Below are 14,417 nucleotides of genomic sequence, written 5' to 3'. Positions count from 1 at the left end.
GGGGGGTGAGGTGGGGGGTGAGGTGGGGGCGTAGGCTAGCTGGTGGGGGGTGAGGTGGGGGCGTAGGCTAGCTGGTGGGGGGTGAGGTGGGGGGTGAGGTGGGGGGCGTAGGCTAGCTGGTGGGGGGTGAGGTGGGGGGGGGAGGTGGGGGCGTGGGCTAGCTGGGGGGGGGTGAGGTGTGGGGGGAGGTGGGGGGGGGCGTGGCCACGGTCAATCCTCGACCGGACGAAGCCCTCCCCCCCATCGGGAGCATTGGTCATAACCGAGGATGTTTTCGTTGGGTTAGATCGCGTAAAAATCATTGTCGTGAACCCACCACCACCCCCCACAGCCAATTAGTAAGGTTTGTCACGTAAACACAAACGTGCCAATTTGTTGCTACTCCAGCACACCCGGTGTGCTGGAGAGTAAACCCACCAACGTTTACGATTTGAGTAGCGTGACGTTTCTCTGGTGATTACAACAATAACCAGCTCCAACAGGCAACTTGCCAGAGTTGTGGCAAACGACAGATTCATGTTAACGCCCTCGAACCCAAAATGCCTTCATTGCGGATTATATTGGTCACTAAAGCCTAAGACTCTGCTACTGTGTTCATCTAATGCACTGGTACCACCCAATCGTTTGCCGGTTGTGTACCCCCGCTGAAAATGAGGCCTAGAAACTGTCCCCGCACATCGCCCCCCTACCAGCCCGAATGTTTAGAATGAATAACGGAGTAATTTTAATGAAGCAATCTTCATATCCGGGGTGACCTTAATTGCAAGGTGGTAATATTAAGACCGCGATAGCAACAGCAGTGGTCGTGTGCGTTGTGTAATTATTTTAAACGGCTGAATCTAAGTGGAAATAGATGACTGCTGCCTTATAAAAATGGGCAAAAATTTTTACTTAAGCTAATTAAGTAATTAAGATGTTTTTGTTATCAAATTCTAGATGCTCTGATAGAGCACAAGCTTGCACGATGGCATGGAGGCTACCAAAACGCTGCAAAAAAAAAACCACACACACACTTAGCCTGCCAGAACGCAGTATAAATACAAATATAAATACAGCCGGCGAGTGTCAATCAACTGCTGGATGAAGGCATCCCCAGGCCATGATGGTTGTTCAGAATCAGAATCTTTACAACACCACGAGAAATGTGGTGCGTCTGGGCTCTGGAGACCACCTGGAGAAGATCCCAGGCCACGCGTTGACAACGATGGCGAACAAGTGGAGACTCATCTTCTTGGTTCTTTCGGTAAAGTCTGAATGACGCTGTCTGAATGACGCTGTCTTTCCGACAGACCTGTTCTTCACCTGAGGACGGCTGCTTGCGTTGTGGCCGAAACGTCCTGAGAATTGCATTTTATTATGTTTTATTTTTATTCTTTTATTATTTCCCCTTCTACGTGACTTTACCGAAAGAACCAAGAAGATGAATCCCTGCAGTCACGAAAGCTTTAAATCGAAAAAAAAAAGTGGAGGCTCTTTTACTTTTTGAAGCTATTAACATTTACATTTGTTTTCACGTTACAGTGCATTAGCCGTTCTTTTTCCATTCAAAACGATCCGTCCTATACAATCTTTATATACAAGTGTTAACATTGTTTTGAAGCACCCTGTATTTCGACGAGAGGAATCCCATGAGCCACGAAGCTCTTTGATCACAGACGTCCGCATGCGACCATGTTCCACCAGGCTGGAGGGCGTGGGGGGGTTTCGGTGACACGGGAGTGCCCCGGGGTTTGGCTTTGCGAATCCCGTGGCCAGGGCATCGAAACTCAAGTCGCCAGGTGGGAAGCACAGCGAGCTAACCAGAGTGCGCCACCACCGCTCCGCTCTGCCAAAACATAAATGCGTGAAATTAAAAGGGCGAGAGATGACAAATGCGCTCGCGTTTAAAAACGCGCGTTGGCATTCTCAGCGACAAGCCTGGTCGTGCTCTACGCAGCGAAGAGCGAGGATTAATAAAGGGAAGAGTAGGTATATTTTGTCTAACCTTTACTAAATATAACACGCGCCATTCATCAGGATTCGTGACAAATAGCAATAGCTCATACCTCTGGGACAGCACACACACACACGCACGCCTCCCCCCCCCACCCCGTCACCCTTAACAATTGCGTTAATTGTTGATTTATTCCAATAAATTATTAATTGAACCATTTAAACATAAATAAAACATCCAGAGAGCAGGCTCACCATTCCGAGATCCTTCAGTGCGGCGAGCACTTTCATAGTTTAGTAATGAAGCCGTTGCGTAGTTAATAAGGTTAATAACGGTGTCCCTATGGGAGGGGGCACGGTGGGCGGTGGTGCGTGGGGAGGGCGATGGTGGCCAGGCGCTGCTGGGAGGGAGATGGAGAAATCCGCTCCTTCCTCGTCTCAAAACGCCGCCACCACCACCGCCGCCGCTGCTGCTTCTACCCCGCCGGTGGAAGAGAGGGGGGGGGGCCCACTAATGGTCAATTCTGGATGGATCTTTTTCTATGCGTGTGTGCATAATTTAGAAGTCTCCATAAATGTCCCGCATGATCAATATTCTGCAGGGGCTGAATTCTGGATTGCTACGCTGCGGAGCTCCTGATCTATAAAGAATAAACGACCTTTGGCGGGAGTTTTTTTCCCTCCCCCCCCCCCCCCACAAAGGGCCCCCCGTGCCAAAGATGAGCCTTTTGAAACATACTGCTTGTCTTCGCAGTTTTTGCCAATTACCCACAAGTCACCTTGGTCCATCAAACTGAGTCCCCAAGACAAGACAGCAGAAGAGCCCCAATAAGGCTCCCTCGATTTTTTTTGTGCTCCTTTTATTGTGTTTCATTTTTTTTCTCTTTCTCTCTCTCTCTCTCGCGCCCTCTCTCTCTCCTCTCTCTCCTTTTTACCCAGCGCTGTCTCGCGAAGGTGAGCAGCTGCTTGTAACTGCGCACACCAGGAAAAACGCGGACATGGTGACCGGTTGTTGTAGTCACAAAGACAGGGGTTTGTTTTTTTGCAAGTTCTAGGATACGCGCGATCGTGTGTATACTTGTGTGTACGTGTGTGTACGTGTGTGTACGTGTGGGGAGCAGTTAGCGCGCTGCGATGCGAACCCGCCAACCCGAGCTCCATTCCCACCAATGGGCAACACCAGTGACGATTATCTGAACCGGTAGTGGGCCTCAAATAAACTCCTGGTGTGATGAGTGAACATCGCCACCCCACCCCCTCCTCGTGTGCCGTGCCGACCTTCACAGGTGCTCGCTAACAGCACTTGCTCCTAACAATCTATGAAGGCTATATGAGAGATCTTTGTCTGTCTTGTATGCGACATTTACAAATGGGGTTATTTTCCAGCCTGGCTATTCAGAGTTGTGTCACAACTCTGGCGGACCGCCTGATGGAGCTAGTTGTAATTACCGGCGAAACGTCGTACTCAGAATGTAAATGTTGTGGGTTTACTCTGCACACTGGCTAGTGCTGTACTAGTGACGAATTGCCATGTTTTGTTCACGTGACAAACCTTACTAAATTGGCTGTGTCGGGTAGTGGCGGGTTTAACGACACATTTATATTTTTATTTAAAGCTTTCGTGACTGCAGGGATGCAGACAAAAAGGCACACGTCCCATGCACGCACGTACATTTGTGCTCCGCGTCTTTCGCAATCATCAGGTGCGTGCAGCACGCAACGACGTCATTGGCATTGTGGGCGGGGAAGCTCAGCAAACGCGGAGTGGGTGGACCGTGGCGGCGGTGGTGCTGGTTGTGCCGCGCGGGAGATTGGGGGGGGGGGGAAAAAAACCTGCCCGTAATTCATTCCTGCATTGTTTTAAAACGTTGCGTTGACGTTGTTGCCGCGATAACCGCGGTGCGAAGGCCCGGCCGATCGCAGTGTTTGTGCAACAAACGCTGTGATCGGCTGTAATTAACGTGAGCGTCATGCAATGGGACAAGCGATTTATGAGCTTTTGAGGCATTGCGAGTTTGAAGACTGTGCAGATGCCGTTTCGGCCACAGCAATCTGCTGGTGCGACACTGAAGCCCTAATCTGCGCGCGTGCGTGCCCGACGTAGTTGGGGAGCGGCTTTGTAGTGCAGCGTTCTAACCGCCGCGCGACGAACTCGACCGCCCGAGTTCAACTCCCGCTCACGGCCAACAGCAGCGACGAATGTCTGAACCAGTCCCGAGCATCATGCCAAGGCGGCTTGGCATGATGCTGGCCACCCACGATCCCTCGTGTGCCCTGCTGCCGTTAAGGTGCTGGTGACCAGCACTTGCCTCAATAGTGTATTACCACTATACGGGGGATCTTTGTCTTATCCAACAACCCGAGTTCGATTCCGGGCCACGGCTAGCATCAGTGGCGACGAATATCCGAACCGGTCCCAGGCCTCCGCTACATCTATTAGGTAAAAAGTGCATCCTAGCAATTGCTTATTCATGCTACTGCTGGCAGAAGGGTCTCCCACAAGACAGGAACTCAAGAGAGTCTCTATAACGGGTGTTTGGCCTACTCTTCCATGCTGGCCAATGTCTTCGAAGAAGTGCCAGTCGCCAAACATTACCCCAACTGATGTGCGGGCAGACGTGGCGGAGATGTGAAAAGCCGACGCCGGTGTTTCAGGTGGCGCCCCGACGGATCGAATTGAGCCGGCGATTTGTAAGTCAGGCGTGCTAACCGTCACACCAAGGCAGTAGGCCTCTCCTATATCAACTCAGCCTTACGCGAGCACGCTCAGTTCCTCCTATGCCGCCGTGTGCATTTCACAACGCCAATTGGATGTAACGCGAGGACTGTATTCGGGAACACTTTTTTTTTTAAATAACGCGGATGCGGATTGGATAGAACGCGAATGAGCGCGTGGAACTTCGTCGCGCGAGTAGTAATAAAGTGGTCGTACGGCTGCCTCGGCGTAGCATCACACACGGCGGGATGCTGCTGGATGCTTCTAGATGCTACCCACTCGCCTCGGCCTTTGTTCAGCCTGCGTACGCATCTCTCGTGTGATCGCGGACTGTGCTTTACCCTACATTATATATTATTCATAACAACGCGATATTTCCACAATGCGGCGTTATTCAGGAACGCAACTACTGCCGCCGCGTTGTAGGCGAACACGAGACCGCACCTGGGGCAACGTGTAAACAACAGCGGCGGCGGCGGCAGCAGCAGCAGCGGCGGCGAGACAAACACGGCGTCCATGGCGCTGGTCGCAACACCTCTGGCCCTCTCTTCGTGCCGGTCCGGCCGTAACAAGTGCTCGCTCAAAAGAGCACTTGCCTCGCAAGCAGCTGAGGGCTATACAACGGCGGTAGGTTGGGGGGCGGCTTTGCCTATGTGTGCGGGGGACCGCGCACGAGAGAGGAGGAGGGGAAGCTTGTGGGAAAGCTGCGGAGCGAAGTGGAAGACCGTCGGATTAAACAGAAAAAAATCCTCACTCACATTCGCGCGTAACGTTTACACGACTCCGTTTAATATATACCCCGTAAAGTGTGAGTGCTAGTAAAAAGAGTTTAAAGAATCTCATGTGAAAAGTGCATAATGCCACGTTTTTATACAACGCATTAGCCCCGAACAAATATGGACGTGAGGATATAATCAGGAACAAAAATAATTGGTGCTTTAAAATGAAATTCAACGGGGTATCTCTTTTATGTTTTTTTTCTCGTACCGCCCCACATATCTGCCAGTAGCGTTCAGCCTCATCGTGTTGACCTTCGCCTCTGCTGAGATTCGATGAGGGGAGAGAGGTAGCACAGTGACTAGAGGGGAGCAGAGTGACATGAGAGGGGAGAGGAAGGAGAGTGCGTGGAGGGGAGCAGAGTGAGATGAGAGGGGAGAGGCAGGAGAGTGCGTGGAGGGGAGTAGAGTGAGATGAAAGGGGAGAGGCATGAGAGTGCCTAGAGGGGAGCAGAGTGAGATGAGAGGGGAGAGGAAGGAGAGTGCCTGGAGGGGAGCAGAGTGAGATGAGAGGGGAGAGGCAGGAGAGTGCGTGGAGGGGAGTAGAGTGAGATGAGAGGGGAGAGGCAGGAGAGCGCGTGGAGGGGAGTAGAGTGAGATGAGAGGGGAGGGGCAGGAGAGTGCGTGGAGGGGAGTAGAGTGAGATGAGAGGGGAGAGGCATGAGAGTGCGTGGAGGGGAGTAGAGTGAGATGAGAGGGGAGAGGCAGGAGAGTGGAGTGAGATGAGAGGGACGAGCCCACAGATGATCTTGCAGCCGGTGAGTACGGTCTCGTAGTCGATTTGGTTCGGGAGCCATGTGGAGGGATCCGAGGAATGGAGCGACGTGGTCCAGTTGACGGGCACGGGCGGGTGTGACGTCCCAGCTTCGATTGACACGGCTGTCCCAGGCAAGCGGCCCTATCGTGCATCACAAAACTCCCCACCCGGACCCCCCTGATCCCCCCTCCAACCCCACCCCCCCCTTGTTGCAAAACATGCGGCAATGCCCAGCCATCACGGTTCGCATGCTCCAGTCCTTCATTTGAGCCCCCCGTGCAATTTTAATCATGGGTAGCCATCCCATGAAAACTCAATTTCCCTGTACAGGGATATGGTTCACCCCGTATTCCTATACAGGGAAATTGAGTTTTCAGGTCCAAAGGGCGTATGGCCGTTTCAACACGGGCAAACTTTGTTTTGTCTTTTTGTTTGTGTTTCTCGCTTGTGATGGGACTGTAGGATGAACGCTGAGATGTTTAAGGGGCACGGGTTGACCAATAAGGTCTGAATTGGTCTGTCATAAGGGTAGGGTAGCGCAACGACGCCGTTGCAACGGGCCACGCGTCGTCCCGTGCAATGGGAGCTCCCGCCGGCGCGTCAGGTCACTTCCTCGAAAACAAAACAGAATGCGTTAAAGGGACGCCCGGAGTGAACAACGCCCGTTGCAAATGAAGCCAGCGCTTGGGAGAGGGAACAAGGAGATATTGATGGGAACCCTTTAAAAGTTAAGTTTTACGCCACCGTTGACGTACGTGTCTGTAAGCGTTGGCGGCACGACCGCCTGCACAATGCGACGACAGCGAGCATCCTTCGCGCGTGACGCGAGATTCTGCCACGGTTGGCGCACTGGACTTGCGCAATCCAGAGGTCAACAGTTCAAATCTAACTCCCGTAACGGATGGTGCAAGTGTCTTAAAGCACCCCCCCCCACTCCTTACCCTCGTGCGGTGGGGGGTAGAGCGTGGGGTACTACCACCCGATGCAGAGACGTCCGGCCGGCGTGGAACAGTTGGCCAACAAAGATGTCCTCTCCAGGGGCCCTCTCCAGAGCTCATCGCTCTGGTGGAGGCCCTTCCACCAGCAGTTGTGCGATGCGGGAAATTGCAGGGGCTGTGCCCTCGTTCACCTTGCACCTCCGATTAGCGCGGTTGGCTACGTACACGGGTGCGAAAGAAGTTCAACATACGCGCACGCACATACACGCGCCTATAAACTCGTACGTGACACAAACACTCGCTTATGTAAGCTTACCGAGCGGGACACGTGTGTGCAGCAGCGATTGCTTTTTCTTAAAAAATAAAATATTGAACAAGAGCCCGGTACAAAGTGAGAGCGGTAAGGGTGGGGGGGGAGGGTACAGATATACCGTGGACGCAGTGCCGGATTGAGCTAGTGTGGTGTCTGTAGCATATGATGTTATAAAGGGGCCCTAAATAAAAAAAAAACGTAAATATTAAAACACTAATTTTTCACTTGCATAGTAAACTTATTGTATTTTTTCATTTGCTATACAGCCAGATAATACAACAAATCGCTAACCTTAAATACCCGGTTGTTCATAAAAGTTGAAGGCAGTATAGTGCTACAGTAATAGAGCAAGTGCAGAATCACTGAAGCAGAATTGATAGCTTGAAAGCATTTAACGAAGGGCCCTTGAAAGTGCGGGGCCCGTAGCTACATGTGTAGCTACTTTTGCGACTAGGACCATCCGGCACTGCGTGGACGAAAGCCCGAGTGAGGCCATGTGTTCACGGGAGCAGGAGAAAAGTAAAAGGGTGGCTCTCTGAGCAGCAGCGACCGTGCGTGTCGGTGAGAAATGTACCAAAAACCCGGCACAACCAAACGTTACGTGCAGAGGCGGTGTGTGCTGTACGTACGTATACGTACGTTGCACTTGTTTTGCACCCAACGGAGCCGAATGTGCCAATCGGAGGAATGCATGCATGTTGAACTTCTTTCGCGCCGTTCGTAGCCGACCACGCTAACCGGAGGTGCTGGGGAAAGGACAACAACCACTAAGCACAAAAAGCGGTTCCAAAGTTTTCAATCTCGACGATTTAAAAGCGCACAACTCCGGCGGCTTCCTTAACACGGGCAGCAGACGCGTCTTCTCGACAACGAGCACGAGACGGCCGTCATCGCCGTCAATTGCATTTATACAGGTAGGAACAACAGTTCCACACTGCCCACCAGGGATTATTTGTCTGTCTGTCGTGCATAGCCACGCCCCCGATTTGCATTTCATAGAGCGCTTCGGGCGGGCTCAGCACCACGTGACGCGCCGCCCCACGCAGCTTGCGCCGCGTGACACGGATCGCACGAATGCGCTGTCCAACCAAGTTCCTACCTGCCCACACCGAAGCAACGTGTTTTTTGCACCCATCAGCCAACCAGGGTCAGGGCTGAAGAGATCTATCTGCTCTCGTGCTTGCTGCTCAGTTGTGAAATGAATGCACTCGTGCGTGATTGCATATCCATACGACATGTCTCAAAGTTCCATAGAAGCTGCCGCTCAAGGATCAGCAAGCGTCGTGTCTTGTGAGCCGGTGGTGGCAATTGCACGTCCCTATGGTGGTCGGTGGCAGTTTATTCAGTGGGTAATCTCTGTTGGCTTACTACCAGGTAGTGCACTTCGTAGCTACTTGCTGCACTACCATCTTACCCGCTCTACCCCACCCCCCTCCACACACTCTCCTACCGCTCTCCTCTCACTACTCCCCGCCGTCTCTGCTCCAGCAACCATGGCTTTCCGTCCAAGCTCCCGGTCACCCTTCGCTCAGTGGGCGGGATGAAAATCCGGCCACACCACCCCTCCACCATACGCACATCGCGGCCTTAATAGGTGCTCCCCCCCATCCTCCCCCGCGTCCCACAGCCTGTGTAGGCGATACGGGAGGAGGACGATGCCTTAGTGCCGCGCGCGATGGGGACATCGCTTCAAATGAATTAGACGTCACGTCGGGACACGTTCACGGCGGCGGCGTGTGCAGGGAGGCCGCGGTGACTTCATCCGCATTCGTACGGAGGGTGATTTGCACTCTTGAAAAGGTAAAGTTTGCGAAGACCGGCGATTCGAGGAACCTGCACGAGTGGGTGAGAGGGGGGGGCGTTGGTGCACGAACAAAGTCAGGCTAGCAGTCCGCGTGCTAATGCGCATCCAGGCGTGCACCTCAATGGGCTGTGTAACTTTTATTTTCCACCCCAAGTGCTCCACTGCGCTTCTCTCCCTCTCTCCCCCTCCCCTCTCTGTCCTGTCCCATTCACGCGTCTCTCCACCCCGCCCCCCCACCCCCGTTCTCCTGTTTCTTCAGCGCGAAAGAAAAGGGTGGAGATCCTGACCCGTGGCCCGCTCTGTGGCGCGGTTTATAATTAGCGGCCTCTGTTTTCCCTTCACCTGTCAAAGCGCCAAAGGACAAACAAGGGGTTTTAAGCGCGGAGGAAAAAAGGTGGCAGGGTTTGCAAGGTCGCGCGCGCGCTCGCTCGCGCTCATCCGCGACGCGCCACGGCGGAGCGCATGCGAGCGTTAAGTACGCACGCATGCTGCCCCCTTTGTTCGCTTGAAAACCAGGGGGGGGGGGAGGTTTGGAGGAGCAGTGTGTGTGGAGGGGGGGGCAGACGTGGTTAAAGGGGAGAGAGCGACTGAGAGAGAGCTAGGGAGAGAGAGAGAGAGAACAGCCCTTTATTTTCTTTGTGGACTTTTCACAGACCATAAAAGATGTATTAAATGCTCTAACAGAAACGAGTAAAAGAGGGTGATTTTTTTCTTACTCTGGCCAGAAGAGTGAAAGAGTTGTTACAGATAGATTTGTGGGGCTTTGTACTTGTGTATAGACCGAAACGTAACCTATAAACCCGGGCGAGTTGAACATTGTTTTTTTTTTTGGGGGGGGGGAGTGGGGGGGGACGAGGAGGCCAAACAGAAAATAAATCCGTTGATGTTAAAAGATTAATGACATAATTACCGCGTTCGAATTCTAGAGAGAGAAAGAGAGCAGCAACAACAACAAAAATGAACACGACCCCTTTCTCGTGAAGCCACTTTGTAATAAGAGTTGTGAATTGTTCCTGTAAAGGGCACGATCCCTTATGAAGAGACATTGTAATAATTGTTTCGAATCGTTCTTGGTGGGAGGCCACGCACCCAAAAATAATTAATCGCCTGAGTAAACGAAGACAAAGCCAAAGATCCCCCCAAGTAGTCTACACAGGCTGTTGGGGCAAGTGCTGCTAAGAAGCAAATATGAACGGCGGCATTGTGTGGTGTGGTCAGAATTAAACCCAGCCACCTTTGTCTCCCCAATGCTGACGATTTTTGCTCTCACATCACCGAGTCGATCTCGGCAAGGCCCGGGAATGGTTCAGATAATCACCACCGACGGTAACCATGGCCGAGAAGTTGAACTCGGGCCTCCGGGTTCATAGCACACACACACACACTCAGTAGGGGTGTATAAGAATGCATCAAATAATATTGCGCCGAAACCCACACCCATCCCATGGCTTCCTGTTCTGCTCAACATAATCTGGAGACTTGCAAACGACACAGGCGTTCACAAGTATGTATGTTGAACTTCTTTCGCACTGTACATAGCCAACCGTGCAAATCGGAGGTTAGGGTGAAGGACAACAAACTAAACACACAAAAAAACTACAACTACAATCACCACCACCACGATCAACCAAGATCCCAACGACGTCCTTCGGCGCCACCAATTAAAGTCCCGATACCCCCTTTCTGGGATGGATGGCGCTGCAGTCACCATACCCTAGAATCTCACCCAGATGCGGAGGAACGCCGGGCGACGAACAAAGAGTGGAAACAACGCGCACGACCGGAATAACAAACACCTCCAATCGAGACCCAAACATCATCGCGACTCCTGGCTTTGATATTCCTCCTCCTCCTCGAAGACACCGGAGTTACCATCAACTGCATCAGAACATCAACAGACCAATGCACACATCTCCAACTGCATGCAACCCAAACTATGGCCCATATAGTTAAACCCACAGTAAGTCTGCGCTCCTTCAAGGGAGGAATCACAAAACTACACAAACTTTCCGCTCCTGAAGCACCCTCTCGTCGTGACGAGCAGATCTCGAGATTGGCAATTAGCTCCTGAACCACATTGCTGTCAGACGCAATAATTTTTTTTTTACCAGGTAAGGCCCACTGTGCTATATAGCTCTTTTTCAGAAGCTACCTAGCCATCACAAATTATATCTCAACGACGTGGCTTATATCACGCGCAAATGTGTTGCAGCCAAACACTCTGAACGCGTGTTGATTCTAAATATGGGGGGGGTGGGGGGGGAAACCGGAGGTCCAGGATAAAAATCTACGCGACTACGGAGAGAGACAGAACATGCAAACTGCAAATATAGTTTGTTCGAGCACCGATACATGCGCCGAATAGCTGCGTAAGAATGTATATATATTTTTTACTTATCTCTCATTTGTTGCGTGTGCGTTGGATTCATGCGACAAATCCCGCAAGCCACTTAAACGCTGCTGCGTTCACAATGGTAAAAAAATTTACCCGTAAAAACAAAGTTTTTCACTATAAATCCTTTATATGCGTGGCATCGGTTTTATTTTATTATTCATTTCTGTTTTTCTTGAGTAAGAGTTTCATTTTTATCACATTGATATTTAAAATTAAATATGAAATTTTTTCCCCCCTAAAAAGTGGAAAATTTTGGAATTTTTTTTAACCAAAATAAATTGTCACGCACAACGAGTCTGTGTGTAAAATGTCATATCGATTGGATCACGGGAAGTGGGTTAAAAAAACGACCGAAATATTTGCACGGTCGCAAGCGCGCAAGCAAGCAAGTGAACTTAATATAAAGGATTTAAAAAGGAGTCGATTCTGGACTCGACGAAACCACAGCGCCAATTGACAGACCGGTGCGCAGGTGACGAGGGGCGATGAGTGAGTTTACCTTCTGCACGTTGCTTGTCGGTCCTTTAGTCAAAGCCAGGCGATCGCCCAGAAGAGTCTCTTGCCTTCAAGGGAGACCTGGAACATTCGTGAAACAAAAAAAAAATCTAAATACTCGACAGAATCCACAATAAGAAAAAGGATTTAATTAAATAAATAAAAATTTCTTAAGTAACAATCTATGGGACCTTTCTGGCAGTATTATCAGAGCATGTTTGTTTACATGTTTTGCTACAAGTATGTGTTGGTTATTGTACATTTGATGCCTTAGAAATTGTATCTATCTTAACACCTCCGTGTTTAATATCCAGAAAGGTTCAAACCTATTCTTATCTTTTTCCATTATTAAGTAACACGTTATCATTTGGATACCTTTTAGAACGAGGCACTTTTATTTGTTTTCAACCCTTTGCCAATCCACTGCTGGATGGTCATGTTGAGTTTTTTTTACCATACTTCACCATGCTGGTCGGTCAGGGTGAGTTGTACAAGATGATGATGGTGATGATGGTGTGGTGGGGTGGGGTCAGGACTGGTTCAGATTTTATTCATCACTGAAATTAGCCAAGGCCTGGAATCGAACTGGTCACAGGGTTCGATTTACCAGAACTCTACTTCCCAAAATCATGAATACAGTGCAAGTAGTATATAAAGCATTGCCGGGAGCAGTGAATCAAATAGCACTGCAGTGTTTAAAAAAAATTACGTCTTATAATCTAATCCTAAAATATATGATGGCACGTACGTATGCTGAATTTCTTTCGCACCGTACGTAGCCAACCCAGATGATTTAAAAGTGCACAGCTCCAGTGGTTTTGTGGCACAAAGTGTGGTCAGTGTGTATTATATTGATCGAGAACATCGAAAGGCAGCATAGTCATACGTTTGATAATTGAACACGCTAAATATCGCTTCATTTCATGCTTTTATGTTGTTGATAACCGAGGGCTCGTTGAATACGTTATTGAACGTTGCCGATCGTTGACGATATACGGCACCTGAATGCGTTTCTGAAACGCATTGCCGACAATTGAACATATAGAGTACAGTACAACACAGCAACCACAGCAATACGTATTACATACACGGGCTCGCATCTCCTATATACGTACCTCGGCTTTGTTGTGTCGGGCTGACGTGAGTTTACATTAGTATTAACGAGAACCCCCATTCAGGTCCACCTCTCTACTTTTAATTACAAATGGACCCATTTAGAAGGCCCGCCACGTGGCAGCCTGGGCCCCCTTCCTCGCCACGTGGGACTTTTAAATCGTCGACCAATAAGAAGCGAGCAGACGGGCACGTGATTCCCCCCCCCTCCCGGGGGGTGGGGGCAAAGAGGCCAATCGGCGTGCGTGGGGATAGTCACGTGGGGTTGTCACAGCTGTGAGAATAAGTGGCCAATAGTCCAGTGGACTTGGAGCACGTGGGTTTGCTTATATGCTGCATAAATACACACGCACTGCTGTTTATACATTTCACGTCGTTTTAATAGTTTTTGTCATTCCGTTTAACTCGGTTGGAATTTGTATACGTTCGTGCCGACGTTTATCGGTACGTTCATTATTGTAATTAAATTATTACATCATTTTTCGCAGTTTATCCATACCATACTCAATTACGGTTTGTGATAATACACGAATCAAACAGTACGTGTATATACTGAACAAATCAAGACGTCACCGAGTCTCGAGTGGGTCCTGCATCAAGTTAAGAGTTATTTGACCTAATCCATGAAACGACACACGAGTCAAATCACGTGATGCCATAACGACAAAAAAAAATTTCACCTGAAACAAAAAAAAGCAGCAATGTACGGAAACACATTCCTGCGGAGGGAGCTGGTAGGAATGTTGGGTTGCTCGGTCAATGGCCAGGGTCAACGGCGGCGTGGTGTATTTCGCAAATATGCCCGACTGTGAGGGCGGGCACAAGCCGGCGTGAGTAGGTTAAACGTTGAGTTTTATAAGGGCACCACGGGGTGACCAGCCCCTCCCCACCCAGCCCCTCCCCTCTCCACCCAGCCCCACCCCTCCCATTTTTGGATGCACGACGGACAGACACAATAATCCCCTGGTGTAACCAGGAGGTTCCAACCATTTCGATTTAAAGCTTTCGTAACTGCAGGGATTCAACTTCTTGGTTCTTTCGGTAAAGAAATTATGTTTTATTTTTATTATTTTATCACTTCCCTTCTACGTGACTTTACCGAAAGAACCAAGAAGAAGGTTCCTACCAGTATAATATCTTGATTTGAATGTACGTAATGTGCCCGAAGATGAACATTT

The 14,417-nt window shown here is 50.1% G+C and overlaps 1 long non-coding RNA gene across 4 annotated transcripts in view; it reads right to left on the bottom strand.

The window, feature by feature from the left end:
* The window catches only part of LOC144723416 (uncharacterized), a 143,865-nt gene extending 130,444 nt beyond the window's left edge, over positions 1-13,421 (bottom strand). Inside the window, exons 1-2 of one of the 4 annotated variants that reach the window (XR_013586171.1) lie at positions 13,242-13,421; positions 12,131-12,207 (exon numbers count right to left, since the gene is read on the bottom strand). This is a non-coding gene — a long non-coding RNA (uncharacterized LOC144723416). The remainder of the gene's footprint in view (positions 1-12,130; positions 12,208-13,241) is intronic. The other 3 variants (XR_013586169.1, XR_013586168.1, XR_013586170.1) reach the window with 3 other exon arrangements.
* Positions 13,422-14,417: the final 996 nt, after the last annotated feature.

The sequence above is a fragment of the Lampetra planeri genome, chromosome 17, assembly GCF_965212315.1.
Source record: "Lampetra planeri chromosome 17, kcLamPlan1.2.h2, whole genome shotgun sequence".
Classification (NCBI taxonomy): domain Eukaryota; kingdom Metazoa; phylum Chordata; class Hyperoartia; order Petromyzontiformes; family Petromyzontidae; genus Lampetra; species Lampetra planeri.
This window is presented reverse-complemented; position numbering and strand designations above follow the sequence as displayed.